The following is a 17,430-nucleotide window of genomic DNA, read 5'->3' as shown; positions in this document are numbered from 1 at the left end:
GTGAGAGATATGAGTTTGAATAAATCAATTTGTTCAATAACCAAACAATACATATTTACAAAGCACCTATTCTATACCAAACACTGAACTAGGCACTAAGATATAAGTATTAAGAAAGAAGGAAAGAGGAAGATGAAAGATTTTTAGAAGTACAGAGAAGAGTATAGAAGGCAGTTCAAAAGAAGCACAAATAGTACAGGACTGTTTTGCAAGTAACATGTTTAATTTATTAGATACTTTTTTTAAAGCAAGCAGTATGGAATAGATTCACGATTTTATATACAATACACTTTTAAAAAATTAAACTTTATATATGGAAATATTCTCTCTCTCTTCTCTGTCTCTCTTCCCCTTTCCTTCCTTCCTCTCTCAGTCCCTCCTCTTCTCTCCTTCCCTTCTCTCCCTATCTCACTTCTCTCCTCTCCTCCCTCCTTTCTCTTTCTCAATATTTTTTAAAATTCAGAAAAAATAAATTTATAGAATAGAGAAGCAGAACTGGAGAGAGAAGGCAAGGTACATACCTTAAACACAATCCAGGGATCTACTTTCTCACCCCATATATCCAAGGAGTTGCAAAATCTTGATGTTTTCTACCTTGGCATCTTTTGCATCCAAACCCTTTTGCCCACTCACACAGCAAATACCTAGATTTTTGCAACAAAATCATAATTGGTTTCTCTTCCTCAAGTCTCCCACCACTCTACAGTGTCCTACACAGCAATGTCAAAGTAATTTTTTCTTAATCACAGATGTGACCTGATACTCCTCTCCTCAATAAATTCTAGTAGCTTCCTATTGTTTTTTTTTTTGATAAAATGTAAACTCCTCTGCCTGCCTTTGAAATCTAGCCCCAAACTATCATTCCAACATAATTCAATAAACAAACATTTGTTTTGGGCTTTCCAGGTGTCTAGCACTGTGCTAAATGCTGGGAATACAAAAACAAAAATGAGTTTCCAGCTCTCAAGGGACTTACATTCTAGTGGGGAAAACAAAAAGCATTTAAGGAGAGCACCTGGATGGCTCAGGGGATTAAGAGCCAATCCTAGAGATTAGAGTTCCTATGTTCAAATCTGCCCTCAGACACTTCCTAGCTGTGTGACTCTGGGCAAGTCACTTATTGCAATTATCTTGCCCTTATTGATTTTCTGACTTGGAATCATTACTTAGTATCAATTCTAAGACAGAAGTAAAAAGTTTAAAAAATATAAGACCAATTTTTGGGGAAAATGTGTTAGCGGCCATGCAAGGTAGGAAGCAGATAAGTTTGTAGAAAATGGAGGTTGAGTTAGATCTTAGAAGAAACCAAATATTCTGAGAAGTGGAAGTGAGAAAGGAAAGCATTTTATTTATAGGGAGACAGATAGCACAAAGACATAAAATTAAGAGTTTTATGTGTGTGGAAAAAATAAAAAGAAAACCTGAAAATCTTTATGTAGTGGTGAGACTTTTAGCAGAATTTACCCATGTGCCGGTCACTATGCTAGGTGCTGAGGTACAAAAATGAAAATAGAACAGTTCCTGTTCTTTAGGAATTTATACATATATATATATATATCTTCCAACCCTTACCTCCATTTTAGAATCAATACTGTATATTAGTTCCAAGGCAGAAGAGTGGCAAGGGCTAGGCAATGGGGGTAAGCGACTTGCCCAGGGTCACACAGCTAGGAAGTGTTGCATTTGAACCCAGGATCTCCCATCTTTAGGTCTGGCTTCCAATTCACTCAGCTATCTACCTGCCCCCTGGGAAATTATATTTTATCAGAGAGACAACATGTACATAGAGTTATATATGTGTAAACACATAGAGAATATATACAAAATAATTACAAAATAGTTTTGAGATGAAGGGCACTAAAAGTTTGGATTGTGTTCAGAAAAAATTCTCATGCAGAAGATGGTGTTTGAGTGGGTCCTGAAACAAGGTGGAAGAGGAGAAATAATTCATCCTAGAGGAGTTTTATTTAATCATGGAGGTAATAGAGAGCCACTGGAATGTCCTGAGTATGGGAATGAGATGAGTAGATCCTCATATTAGGAAAATCACTTTGAGAAAAAAACAACAAAAAACAACAAAAAAGGAAAATAACTTTGACAGCTAGAGGATGGATTGAAGAGGGACCTGAGGCAGAATTAGGAAGGTAATGGAAAATTAGGAAGACGGAGAAAAGGACCTACTTGTATGAAAATATACATAGAAGCTCTTTTTGTAGGGGCAAAGAGTTGAAACTGAAGGGATGTCTATCAATTGGGGAATGGCTGAACAAATTGTGGTAAAGTGTAATGGAATATGCCATAAGAAATAGCAAACAACATCACCAAAAAACCTCAACAAAAAACATGAAAAGATTTCCATGAAGTGAGGCAAAGTGAAGTGAGCAGAATCAGGAGAAAGTTGTACACAGTAATAACAATAGTGTATGATGATCAACTGTGACTGACAACTATTATCAATAAGGCAAGGATCCAGGACATCTCTCAGAGACTCATGATGAAAAAAGCTACCCACCACTGCAGACGGAATTGATGGAATCTGAATGCAGATTGAAGCATACTATGAATTTTTCTCTGGTGTAAGTAGTGTGTGTCTTCTTCCTTAACATGATGAGCATGGAAGAAACTGGAAAGTTTTAATGACAAATAAAAAAAGTTCAGGAGAAACTTATTGAACTTGGATTTCAAAATAACTGTAACTAGAGCAAATGTAATTCTAATACTTAAAGTAAAAAGTCATTATTTGCTTGTGTACCTCATTAGCTTTTAGATTATACATATATTTTTGGATGTAAACTAGATTATAATAGCTGTATTGACCCAAAGACTTGCAAAGCTTTTAATGCTCTTGTGATTTTAGCTTTAAAAATTAAATTGAAGTGACCTGAACATTCCAAGGGCAGAATAACTTTTTAGTCATTATTGTTTTAGCATAAGAACACAGTACTAGTTCCCCTGAAAAAAATTTCCATATTGATTTTTGTCCTTAATGATTTGACCTAATGGGAAAGAATAAACCTCATCATTTAGGCTAAAAAGTTGTATATTTTGTAACCATTATATTTAGGAATTGGTACATAACACAAAATTCCATTGGCAAAAGCCAATTTCAAATATTATTTCTGTTGATTTTTCTTTATTAAAAGTAAAGTTTTGCAAAAAATCATTTTTTGAGGGTGGTCTGAGGGTGAGTTCATATTTTATCCAGTTCTCAATTGCTCATGATCCCTTCTTCCTGATCACTTTTTTCTTGGCATGTCTGACATTTTCAAAAACCTTCTTTGTCATCCAAGTCATCTTTGTGCCAGGTCTCTCCTTTGCCTCAAGTGCTTGTGTGTTGTCTTCCCCTAAAAATCTTTGGTTGTCTTTATTATCTATTTATGAACCTCTCCTGAGGCTTTGGAGCAAAGCACTTATTTTTTCATTTGCTGAATTTTGCACTGATTACTCTTTAAAAAATTGTACTTTTATTGACTTTAGGTTCATATCCTGTCTTACCTTTAGGACTCACTCTAATTCTCTGAAAAGAAGTAGAGGTAGAAGTTATGCTTTGGATTGGAAATGATCTATATGGAACAGTTAGATGACTCAGCGCATAGAGAGTCAGGCCCAGAGACTGGGAGGTCCTCTGAACTCAAACACTTAATATCTGTGTGGCCCCGGGCAAGTCACCTGGCCCCAAATGCTTGGCCCTTTCTGCTCTTCTGCCTTGAAACTGATATCTAGTATCTATTTTAAGATAGAAGGTAAGGTTTTTTAAAAGAAATGATCTATCTGACACATATATATTATGTGTCTATATATTCATATTCAATATATGTATATATGTACATATATGCATACACACATGTATTCTTTTACTGAATGGATTTTGGAGTCAGACTACCTGGTTTTTAATCCAAGTTCTGCTATATATTGTCCATGTGATCTTGTCAAATCACTAAATGCCCCTAAGCCTCAGTTTCCTTTTCTATTAGATGGTGGTGGTGGGGATGGCTAAGATGTTATCCAAGGCCTTTTCCAACTCTAAATTTATGATTTAAGTACTTATTGACTTGAACATAGCAGTAACAATTCAATCAAATACAACAAGTATTTTTTAAATGCAAGGCACTGTCCTAGGTGCTAGACCAAAAAAAAAAAAAACCCAAACAACAACTACCACCATCGCCTGTCCTCAAGGAGCTTGTAGTCTACTGGGTGGAGGGATATAATGTGTTATTAGGTAAACCAGCTGTTTAAAGCAGGTGGAGAAAGCATCAACATTGAAGGGAAACAGAAAAGGTGGCTCGTAGGGGAAAACACTGGAGCAGATCCTTGAAGGAAATGCGTCCTTCAGCAATCTCCAGAAGAACAGGCAATTCTGCTCATGCAGCAGTGGACCCTGTTCCATCATGGGCTGATAATCTTCTCTTCTGTTTACATACCCCTCTTTGTTCAGCCCTTCTCCATCAGTTGGACATATGTAAACATAGAAGCCTTTATCTTTAAGAATGACTGCAGATTTCACTGAAAAGATTTCTAGGCTAGATGGGATTATTGTCTTGTTATCTATCCATTAATAGGAGTATTTGATGGTTTCCTTTTTCCTCCCTTTCCTTCCATCAATAGAGTATCCTCCTCTTTTGTCTCTCCTTTATGACCCTGGTGAACATCATGGTTGAGTGTTTCCCTGTGTTATCCCTCACTTGATGTCAGTACTCAACAGATAGATGAATTTTTTATCTCTGTATTTGTATCTATTGTACAATCTTGGATAAATTTTATATATGTGCATTAAACATATCATTTAAAGTCTTTCAAGCTGTATTTTGTCTTCTGAGCTAGTCTTAAAAATGAGCAAACATTGGATGAAGGGGATCCTATATTATCTACACTCCCCAGTTTAATTGCATTGTTAAAAAATTATCTTTTGTAAAAATCCATCTGGGAAGAAAGGAAAGAAACAAGCATTTCTTAAGCACCCACTAGGTGCCAAGAACTTTACAAATACTATCACATCTGATTCTCACAATGACTCCGTAATGTGTGTATTATTATTATCCATATTTTATAGTTGAAAAAACTGAGAGATATGGAAGAGAAGTGACTAGCCTAGGGTTACATGGCTGTTAAGAGTCTAAGGCTGGATTTGAGCTTGGGTCTTTTTTTTAACCCTTACCTTCCTCTGGATGTGGATAGCATTCTTTCTCATAAGTCCCTCCGGATTGTTCTTGATCATTGAATTGCTATTAGAAGCAGATCCTATTGCATTTGATTGCTCCACTATGTTTCAGTTTCTGTGTACCATGTTCTCCTGGTTCTACTCATTTGGAGGTCTTTTCATGAACCCAACTTTTAAGTACAGAGAGCTCCCTAAGGATCTGCCCAGATCTCCCAGGAGGAGCTGATGCTACAGATAATTTAGTGAGTTTGTCTTTGCTGCAGAAAATCATCCCTTTCAACCCTTTGCTTTGACCTGGGTTCCTCTATACCTGTTCTTGGATTTTAAAAATGTAAAAGAATAATTAATATAAAATATTTTAGAAACTTGTGGCAGAGGACAAGCCCAAGAGTCAAGAAGATTTGGCTTGAATTCCCACCTCTGACACCCAGAGGTTGTGTGTGCCACTCCTGTGTAGGCACACAGGAAATTCCTGCTGAGGACTGAACAAGTTTCTTGAGCATCCTGGCACAGCCTTTCTGGCAGCTACTCTACTACCACTCCTTAATTCTACAGGTGTCACAGGAAGCAAGAAAGGGGATGGGAGGGAATGGGGGAAAATTACTCTTTTGCTTCACCATGCAACCCTTTCTTTCCAGCTAAACATCATTCTAGATCCAGTCTGCCTGGGGTAGAGTACAGCAGTACTATCATTGCCTTATTCCTGGGAACTCAGAATCTCTTAATTTAGTCTAAGGTCTTTTTGTCACACCCTTAGTGTCATAGCTCATTTTGAATTTGCTGTCCACTAAATCCTACAAATTTTTTTAGATGAACCGTTATCTACTCATGACCAACATTTTACATCTTGAATTTATGAAGCCGATTTTTAAAATTCAATTGGAAGATTTCATTTTTGTCCATAAAAATGTCATCATATATTTTCTAGCCTGTCAATTTTTTAAAAATTCTGACTTCATTAGCCATTGTGTTTGATATCCATTGACACTTGAGTTCATCACCATATAATATAAACATTACATTTATGCCTTTTTAAAGTCATTGATAAAAATGTTAAAATAAAGAGCAAATACAGTTCTTCAGGGCATTCCACTTCCAGTTGACTTTGAACCACTCATTAAACCAGTTCTAAATTAACTTTAATTATACTATCAGCTGTTCTACATCTCTCCCCTTTTACTGCAAGAATAGAATAAGAAACATTATTTTAAAAACACTGCTAAAATCAGGCAAACATTATTTATAGAATTAACCTGTTTTGTATCCCTGCCAATAAAGGAATTTAGGCTAGCTTGGCATGATCTGTTCTTGATGAAGCCATGCTGGCTCTTTGTGATCACTGTTTCCTTTTTGAATGCTTACCATCCTTCCCTTTAATAATATATTCTAAAATTTTACAAAGAATTAAAGTTTGCTGGTCTATAGTTTATGTACTCCATTAAATTTATTACCTTCTCTTTATACTTTGTTTTATAATTACCAAATATATTTATGAAATAATGTGTTATTATGATTATATATGTATATTATGCATATGTATTTTATGATAATGTATACTAGTCTTATCCTCATTGGCCTAGTGAACTATAAGCTTTAAGACTTGATAATGCCTTATTAAAACTCTGTATGACCTCCAGGGGCTAATATTGACCCTTGCACATAGTAGGCACTTTAAATAAATAGGTTGTTATTTTATGTAATATGGTATTGCAATTTAAATGTAGTATTTTAGCTGAGATGGCAGGCCAAGCTGTTCATCTATTTTAAAAGAGTGTAACTGGGAAAAGCTGATTTAGTTAGCAAAAAACCAAAGTAGCTTAAATCGTTATAATGGTATTTTTTTCTTATCCAAGTAAGGTAGATGAGTTCTTCTCATTAAGTAAAACAAAATTAGTTTGTCCACAGGTGCATTTTAATACTAAATCCTGTATGGTTATAATGATAGCACCTGCTTTCCATTTACTTGCAAATCTAATCACATAATTTAAATGAATTCCTCACTTCCTATTTGATTTTGGCCCTAGTTAAGTCATTTACAGACAGCTGGGAAACAGATATTTTGAAGGTTTTTTTTTCTTAAAGAGCTGCCTTTCAAATAGAACAGCATGTTAAGATGCAAAGGTATTAAGAATTTTAATTTTCACCTGTTTAATTCCAGTAACTAGCAGCACATCTTCTAGAAATTCACTTGAAGTTAGTTTACCCTAAGTAAAATTGAAGTAACCTGGATAAATCAGATAAAATTTACAATTATGGAAAACTGAAGTTGATAGCAGATTTGACAGACCACTGAGACAAGCTATCGCTGCTTAACTAAGAACATGAAAGGATACGATAACAGTAATAAAATCAGACATACTTAGACTTCAAGGATTTGTGATTTGTTTGGTTTGGGAATTCCTACTGATGTAGATCATGATCCCACTGTGACATAGCAGGACATCTTTAAAAGTTTCTATAGCTGGGAAAAATCATCACCCTGCAGCTAACCAACTGGTGATGATGAAGTTGCTTCTTAGGAGCAGGTGACTGGAGTTTTTGCCTCAGAGCACCAAAATTTAAGAGAATTTTGTCACCATTTGCATTTTAACAGCATAAAAAACCCACTGAGTTTAGAATTTAATGTGTGAGGATAATTAGTTAAAATAGAAAGCTGCAAGGTAACATAGCATCATTGTCATGCTTTTGTCCCCCCTCTCTATTACCTTCAACCCTTTCTCAGAAATAGCCTCTTAGTGTCCCTGAATTTTGCTGGCCCAATTCTTTTTCATCTGATTACATATCACTGGCCCTTGGAACAGAAATTTCTTGTTATGGATGCCTAGACAACCAGATGCCATGCCCAGAGAAGGCCAGTCAAAGAGTGGGGCTATTAAACAGAATAAGGGGGTATAATTTTTTATTAAATTCACACAATAGCCAAAAGCCAGAGCATTCAGGGCAAGGATAAGATACTATAAGCATCCAATAAGATCCTACTATAAAGAAGTAGAGAGCATGGAGTCCCACAGCTAAGAATAATTTACCTAGAAAAACTGAGTATAATCTTATAGGGGGGAAAAATGAACCTTCATGAGGCACATTTGGTACCTAAGGTACAATGAGGGCTTTCAAGCATTACTGATGAAAAGACAAGAGTTAAATACAAACTCTGAAATATCAGTATGAGTCAAGAGAAACATAAAAAGGTAATTATAAGTGAGCAAGGATGAACTGGTTATAACTTAACTGGGGAGAGGTGATACAAAGATTTCATCAGAATAATAGTATCAGCAGTGGTCCTAGCAGGAGCAAATAAGGCAGAGAGTTGGGGAAATGGATTTGTTTTCCTGATGATCGTGAAAGAAGAAAGGAAAGGGAGGAGAAAAGGATAACTCTAGAGGCAAAAAAGAGGAGGAAGGATGGAAGAACTTATTTCACATAATCAGGGTGCAAAAGTAGAAGTCTATACAAAATAGGAGCAAAAGGAATGGGCACCATCCCAAGCAGGTCAAAGGAAAGAACAGACATACACAGAGAGTTTAGTGTAGAAATACATTCAGTCATGGGGCAGGAGTAGGAAGTGGGAGTTGATAAAGTATGTATGCTAAAGTATGATAAAGGAAGTATGAGAATAGGAGTTGATAAATATTCATTTAACGATTATTTCTTTGAATGTGAATTGAACAAACTCATCTACAAAATAGAAGGGACTAGTAGAATAGATTAGGAAATAGAACATAGCAATTTCTTGTTCGCAAGAAACTCAGTTGAAACATAGACTCACATGGAGTTAAAATAAGTGGGTAGAGCAAACCATATTATGCCTCAGCTGAACTAAAAAAAAAAAAAAGAGAGAAATTGTGATTTCAAAGATGACAATAGCAAAAAATAGGCTTAATTAAAAGATATAAACAGGAAAACTACATATGGCTGAAAAGTATCATATATGATAATTAAATCAAATGGCTAACATATATATATGCCAAATAATATAGCATCTAAATATTTAAAAGAAAAGTGAAATGAATTATAAGGAGAAATAGCAAAATTATAAAGGTGGAAGACCTCAATATACCCCTTTTAGAGTTAGACAAATATAATTTTAAAAACTAGAAATAAATTAAAGACTTAAATAGAATTTTAGAAAAGTTAGAGATGAAAGACCTCTAGTGACTACTGAATGGGGATAGAAAGGAATATGCATCTTTTTAGCTATGCGTGGCATAAAATCATTATAAAAATGAAGAACAGCAATAATATTAAACTCATCTTTTACTGACAATTCAATAATATTATATTCAAAAAAGGCTATTGAAGAAAGGATTAAAATCATCTGGAGTACAAATAACTCAAGGCTAAAGAATAGGGGTGTCAAAGGATTATCAAAGATGCTATAGCAATATATCAAAAAGATTATACAGTATTATCAAATTGGTTTCTACCAGTTTATACCAGGAATATATAAATGATGATTTCATAAAAGATGGCTATAATGAAACAATATACAAAAAGTTTTGGGATTCAGTCAAAATAGTCTTAGGGAAAATTTTATATTAGTAAACATGTCTACCAACAAAAGAGAGAAAGAACAGATCAACAAATTGAACATGAAACAAAAAAAATCCTAGAAAATCAGCAAATTAAAACATCTTACTAAAACATCAAGATTAAAATTCTGAAAATTAAAAAAAGATATGCATAAACTTAAAATAAAAAACAACAAAATTAACAAAGCAGAAGCTTTTTTGTAAAAAGAAAGCAAAATAAACCATCAACTAAACTGATTTAATTCATTATAATCATAATCATATGATTATATAATCAAATAATCATAAAAAGATTATACAGTATTACCAAATTGGTTCATATCAGTTTATGCCAAGAATATAGAGTTAGTTTAATAGTAGAAAACCTGAAAATATTAATCATGATATTGTGGATCACAAACTGAGCACAATTCCTATGATTTTGTGTTAAGTATCAGTTCACCAGTTAAAGGACCTTCTTGCCATACTCTCCCAGTGACCATTCCATAAGAACATTCTGTGTGATAATATCTGTTCAGGGAGACTTCAAAGGTTCCCTGATTTCAGCAATCTTTTTGGACTTTCAGGTCAAGGTATATTTTCTAATAAGCCAGCTCTTAAAGCATCCCAATCTCTTTTTACTTTACTTTTTACTTTGCTGTGAGGTGGGGCTCCCTTGCTGGCAAACTCAATAAAACCCAAGAGAAATTTGATAATCTGGACTGTCATTTTCCTGTATTACCCACAATGTTAATAGGAAAAACAAAAATCATCTACATTTATATATATATATATATATAGATATATAGATGTAGAAAAGGCTTTTGGCAAAATACAATGTCCCTTTCTGTTTAAAACACACACACATACAAATTAGGAATAAATGTACCTTCCCTTAAGAAGATAAACTATATATATATATTTAAGACAAACAGCTAGTATTATACATTATGGGGATAAACTAGCATTTTATCCAATAAGATCAAGGGAAGTAAGCTGTCCATTGTCACTTCTCTTTGCTATAGTGCTAGAAATTGGAGCTGTAGTGATAAGACAATAAAAAAAAATAAAGGTATTAAAGCTTCAGAAAAAGAAACAAAATTATCACTTTTTGCAAATGAAATGATAATGTACTTAGAGTCAATTAAGAATTAACTAAAGTGATGAATAATATCAGCAAAGCTATAAGATATAAAATAAACCCATGTAAATCATCAGTCTTTTAGCCCAATAGGAAGAATTAAGAAGAGAAATTCCATTAAAAATAACACCAGAATGTATAAACTATCTGGAAGTATACCTACCAAGGCAAACACAGGAAGTATATAAATACAACTTCAAAGCCCTGTTTACATAAATAAAGACAAATCTAAATAATTTGAGAAATATTAATTGCTTAAAGATAGAGTGGGCCAATATAATAAAAAGGATAATACTATTTAGAATAATTTATTTTTTCAGTGTCATAGCAATTAAACTACCAAGATTACTTTCTGGACCTAGAAAAAATAATGAAATTCATCTTGAGGAATTAAAAATTAAAAATCTTAAGAGAAATAACAAAATAATTTTTAGTTCCTCTGAAATTGTCCATTCGGGAACTTATTGGAAGTGCATATGCCCCCTTGACTCCAGGATATCAGTAATGGGCCTATATATCAAAGAAAGAGGAAAAGATCTTCATGTTTCTATACAAAAATATTTTTAGCAGCTCTTTCTTTACTGATAAAGGACTGGAAACTAGAGAAGTGGCCATCACTTATGGAATGGCTGAGCAAATGGTTATGGTATATGAATTTGATGTAAGATAAGTATACTGTAAGAAATTGAAAGACCGTTAAAGAGAAACCTGGGCAAAATTGTATTAACTGATACAGTGAAATGATCAGAACTAGAAGAGCAATTAACATTGTATCATCACTATTATAAAAATAAGCAGTTCTGAAAGATGTAAAAACTCTGATCAATGCAATGATCAACCATAATTCCCGAGGACTGATCATCAAGAATACTGCATCCCTCATAAGAGAGAGGTAATGGACTAATATGCCGAATGAGACATAATTTTTTTATTTGGCACCTGTGGAAACCACCTAAATAACTGTGGCATTATAAAGATAAACAACTGAAAGCCTAAAGAACTTTTATCAACACTAAGACCAATCATGATTCCAGGGAACCAAAGGCTGCTTGTCTCCGGAAATGAAACCAAACAGAATGAAAGAGTCATATATTTTTTTAGACCCAGCCAATGGGGCATTAAAGAAATTATTCACATTTGTTATAAGGATTGTTTTTATCTTCCGTGGGGAAGATGAGAAGGAGAAAAAAAGGATTTTTGGTCACTGAAAAAAATAAAAAAATTTAACTTGTAAGCCTTTTTATAGCAGAAAATTAAATTAATAACAGAGGATCATCTTTTTATACAGGTTATTATCCTCGAGCCTGTCTTTCCCAAGTTTCTATTAGTGTTTTATTCAGATATTTTGGTAGACAACTATTCTTAAAATAATTTAAATGTTCAATGCTATCAAGTTTTTATATTACCTTTATTTCCAAATGTATCTTTCCTCACTCCTTTATTCAAGAGGCAAAAAAGAATTTTTTTAAATGAGGAAGAATAGTAGTTAAAAAAAAACTAAGCATCACCAAATGTAGCTGATGGTGAATGAATATTCTATATCAAGAGTCCTCTTCAATTACGGAAGGGAGGTGAATTTTCTCAGTTCTTCATGACCAGGCTTGGTCATTATAATAATCAGAGAGAATTCAATTCCACTTCTGTTGTTCTCTTTCCATTTTCACTGTTGTAGTCATTGCAGGTGATGTTTTTCAGAATTTCCTTACTTTGTCCAAATCTTATGAATGGAGAATTTTTGTAATTCTCATTTTCTCCCCTATTATTATTATTTGAGAGTTCATAAACTCTAAAAATTCAGGTACTTCAGCCATGGAGGGTTAGGAAATGGCTCTAATTTGTCTATATATCACTTAAATATACATACAGTGAGTCCAAGGCTGAAGTACATTGATTTTGCTGCCAGTAAAATAGAAATGATAACATTTAGAGTTTGCAGAGGTATTCATTTTTTGAGTATTCCTTAGTGTTTCAGGGGATGCACCAGGCAGAGCATTTATCTTCTGATGTTTGGCACCCTAGTATCAAACACAAGATCCTGAGATTCTCTTAGATTTAACTAGGTCTGAAGAGAAGGCCACCCATTCCCCAGAACCTCCTGGATATCTTTCCACCTTGGTACAACATGCCAAGCTTTGGGCTGTTTGGATATAACTTTTGTAGAGCCCAGGATCACTTGAGGAGGACTTGTGCCTAAAACATCTTAGACATGGCATCAGTCCTAAAAATTCCTTTGAAGGATCTTGGAGTTGGAAGGAGCCTTATAATCCATCTACTCTAACTAATCTCTGAACATGAATTTCTCTAATATGCCCAATGAGTGATTGCCTAGACTTTACTAAGACCTAGTCAAGGCAAACTTAATCTGTAGTATTTGCCTGATCTACCAAAATAATTCTCTGTCAAAGAAGGAAATGGGCTTAGTTTGGTACAATCCATTCTGGGAGAACCCAGGTTAGTTCTTTAATGATTACTATTTCCCTTTTCAGCTGTTTTCTTTAAGAATACATCCTTGAGGGGGCAGCTGGGTAGTTCAGTGGATTGAGAGCCAGGAATAGAGATGGGAGGTCCTGAGCTCAAATCTGTCCTTGGACACTTCTTTGCTGTGTGACCCTGGGCAAGTCACTTACCCCTCATTGCTTAGCCCTTACTTAGCTTCTGCCTGGGAACCAAAACACAGGGTTGATTCTAAGATGGAAGAGTTAAAAAAAAAAAAGAATACAAACTTGAATTTTATCAGAAATCAGTCATACTGATTTAGTTTGCATAGTTTGCAATCTCTATTCTCTTCTTTCTCTCTGGCAGTCTCTGATTCTTGTTTCTGTCTCTGTTTCTCTATCTCTTTAAAATGTTTTCCCTTCTATAGCCCTGTGGTACCTCTCTCATTTCTTATAGCCTTTTGAAGAACACTGACTTCAGTACAGCAATATCATCTGCCAGTTTTTTCAGGATCCTGTGATGTGGTTCATATGGGCCTGGTGATATGAACTCATTAAAGGAAACTAAATGTTCTATTTCTGTCTTATTTATCTCTAGGATCAACTTCTCATCAGTCATTTTTGCTGTTCTTTCTGGCCTAAAGATCATTCTCCTTGACAAAGAAAACAGAAGCAAAATTAGACTCAAACAGCTCTACTTTCTTCATCCATTTCTCATTGTCTCATCCACATGAATCAATTCTGCTATCTTTTTTTTAAATTCTCCTTTTCCTCCAACATAGCCCATAAAATAAAAACAAATCCTCTCACCCCAAATCTGCCCTCAAATTCTTTTTTGTCCTTATCTTTTTTTTCTTTAGCCTCAGCTAGCACTATCATTACAGGGCCACACCATAATTTTCTGTTCTTCCTTCATTAACCTGCTTTTGTTTCCATTTTCTGCGCACAGCTTTATTTTTTTTAAGTCCAAGTTTGTTGGTAAGTTTGCTTTATTTCTTCAGTGGTTCCTTTAAATTGCTCTCTTTTTTGTTCTTTATAATAATTTTTTCTTTTTGTCTTAAAATTTTCATTCTAGATAATTTTCCTATTACAATTGTTTTCAGAAGAATTTTAATATATGGTATATACTCCAACTTTCTCTGAACACTTTAGAATCTACTCCTCCAGAATCTTTGGTATGGCTCAACTAGGTCAACATTCTCTTCTCTTATTATGGATTCTAAGATGGAGTGCTCGCTTCTCTCCCAAGATTCATGGCAGTTCCACTCCAGTAACCTGTTCTTTTTGTCAATAAGAATCATATCTAGAATAGGTTTCTCTTGTTAATGCCCACATCCTCAGAAGGGTGAAACTATAATTAAGACTAGTCAGGAAAAGTTACTAGTTGCTCTGTTTTGGGTATCAAGAAAGAGATCTATTAGATTTCTGGATAATTGAGGTCTCCCATCACAATTGCTATATCATTCCTCTGTACCAGACTTGTAAATCATCTTCTTACATCCTCATCTGTTTCTTCTTTCTGACCATTTTTTTGCCTTTTAATATAGGTTGGGGTTAATGTGGCTTCCTTTCCTCTCATTTAATCTTCTCCTAAATGACCTCCACCATGCTTCTCCCATCTGGTATATGGATTTCCTTGCATGATCATATCTTTTGAAAACACAACACTCTCCACCCTTTTATTTCCTTTCATTTATCCCATTCCTTTTTAATGAGATTGTCAACGACCCCAAGTTTGCCCCTTGAGAACTCAAGTACCAGGCGCCCCTGTTTTGGACTGAACTATAGACCTTAAAGTGGGATTTGGGTGGGATTAGTAGATGGAGTCAAATGTTGAGCATCCTTATTTGTTTTAGTAGCTTCTCCCATTGTGTTAAAGTCCTCTCTCAGGAAGCCCAGCTCTGGGCTTGACCCTTTCCTTTTGTATTCCTGGTAGCTGACCTCCCCCAGATGCCCCAGCTGCTGGCTGCAACCTCTTCACAGCTTGCCTGCTGCTTGTCTATGCATGCTTGCTGTACCAAGTTCTCCAGAGAGTATAAAAGACCCCCAAGTTCTGTCACTCTTTGGAGAATCATCTCTGGTGGCGCATTCTCCCAGGAATGCTTCCCCGGAGCCCCAGGGTGAAGGCCCTGTGAAGTTTTTGGTACCTGGCTCTGTGTAGAGGCCGATTACTGGACTTATCCCTTTCCTGATTAAAGACTTGGTTTTTCACGGAAGAAAAACATTTCCTTGATTACAAGGTTCAATGGGGATATGATAGGGGATGTTGACTTTAAAGGATCACCCGAACGCGAATATTAACAATATGGAAACAGGTCTTGATCAATGACACATGTAAAACCCAGTGGAACTGCATGTTGGCTCCGGGAGGAGGGAAGGGAAAGAACATGAATTATGTAACCATGGGAAATTATTCACAATTAATTAATTAATTTAATGAATTTAAAAAAGACTTGGTTTTTCGAATAGTCATTCTGTGTTATTTCCAGTTAACAAGACCTATCCTTCCAAAGCCATACACTAATCCCAGGTCTCATCCCCACACGTTTCAGTGGGAATAGCTAGTTTTTATTTAAATTAGAAAGGGAAAGGTCTAGGAAAAACTTGGAGGTAGATAGAAAGGGGAAAAAAGGCGCCAAAAGAGAGAGAAGAGCCTCTGGGCTGGAGAGAGAGAGAAAAGGCACCGAACTCTCTCTTTTATACTTTCTCCAACACCTCCCACAAAGGAAGGTGTGATTTTAGTAGGGACATGAAGGACGTCAGGGAGGTCAGTAGTCTGAACAGAGGAAGGAGAGCATTTCAGGAATCAGGAACTAACAGAGAATTCTCAAAGCCAAAAAATGGAGCAACTAGTTTGTAGGCCAGCTAGGAGGGCCAGTGTCACCAGATTAAAGAATGTGAAATAAAGTAATTAAAGCTAAAAAATACAGGAGGAGGCTAGATTATGAAGGACTTCATTACCCACACTTTGTACATTTGTGTACAGATATCTGAGTTTATGGTTTATATTACTGCCTCCTTTCTTGGATTTTAATTTCCTGTGAATTTGTGGCCTCTTCTACCATTTCTCTTCTGATCTTGTAGGAAGGAGCATTTTATCTGACATCTAACTTTGGTGAACAGACACAGGGACTTTTCCCTCCCCTCCCCCTTTCTTTTTCTTTTTACTTTTAATTCTATTTGCAAGACTCCAACTAAATATCTATGCCATTCTTGTCCTTAGCCAGGGGTCCATCATTCTTATTTTTTAAAATAGTGGTTTTAGAATAGGGAAAGAATCAGGGTGGTTTGTTTATCTGTGTAGGTGCGATAATGATGAATATCATTTCAAGGAATACTTGGGCATTTCCCTACTCTGTTTCTATTTCTTTGTTTGCTCTCAGGCATGCAGAAGTATTTGTTGTCTAAAGAACTCATGATGATAGACCAAAATGACAAAGACACTTTTGTCCTTACTATGGTCTTGCACTAGTGATAATAATTTGTACAACCCTTTTGTTGATGGTGATAAAGGAGTCTCTTATGCTATAACATACTTTCTTCTGGAAGGCAAACAGAAATATGTTTTTAGATGTGTATTGAGGAAGTCAGGCTTTAGATCTGAAAAGATCTTTAGAAGTCATTGAGTCCAAATCTCATATTATAACTAATAATAATAATAGTTAGCATTTACATGGCACTTTAAGATTTGCCAAGCACTTTACAAATATTATTTCACTTGATCCTCAAAATACACTGAAGAAAGGTACTATTATTACCCTCATTTTACAGTAAGAAACTGAGGCAAATGACTTGCTTAGGGTCACACTGCTAATAAATGTCTTAAGGATTTGAACTTGAATCTTCCTGACTCTAGATCTAACATTGTATTCATTATGCCACCTAGCTGCAGATAAAAGTTGGTGTCCACTGGCTATGCATTCCATCCCTAGATCTTTCCCTAAGAGGAGCATAAAGTTTTGTAAGCTGAGTAGTGTGCTTTGAAATTTAAATGAAGAATGGACTACAGTGACATCTGCTGGTCACTAGAAGAGTCCAAGTAGAAAGCCAGAAGACTCACTCCACTTATCAGCTGGGTCTGTTGGACTTCTAGTAAAAAGTACCGGGAAATCTTCATAAAACTGCCATTGTATCTCTCATTCTAAGAAATATGTCCAGCCAACATGAACTCTCTTCCCCCCCCCC

The sequence above is a fragment of the Gracilinanus agilis genome, chromosome 2 (genome assembly GCF_016433145.1).
Source record: "Gracilinanus agilis isolate LMUSP501 chromosome 2, AgileGrace, whole genome shotgun sequence".
In the NCBI taxonomy this organism is placed as follows: Eukaryota; Metazoa; Chordata; class Mammalia; order Didelphimorphia; family Didelphidae; genus Gracilinanus; species Gracilinanus agilis.
The sequence above is the reverse complement of the archived record's forward strand: the minus strand, read 5'-3'. Positions refer to the sequence as shown.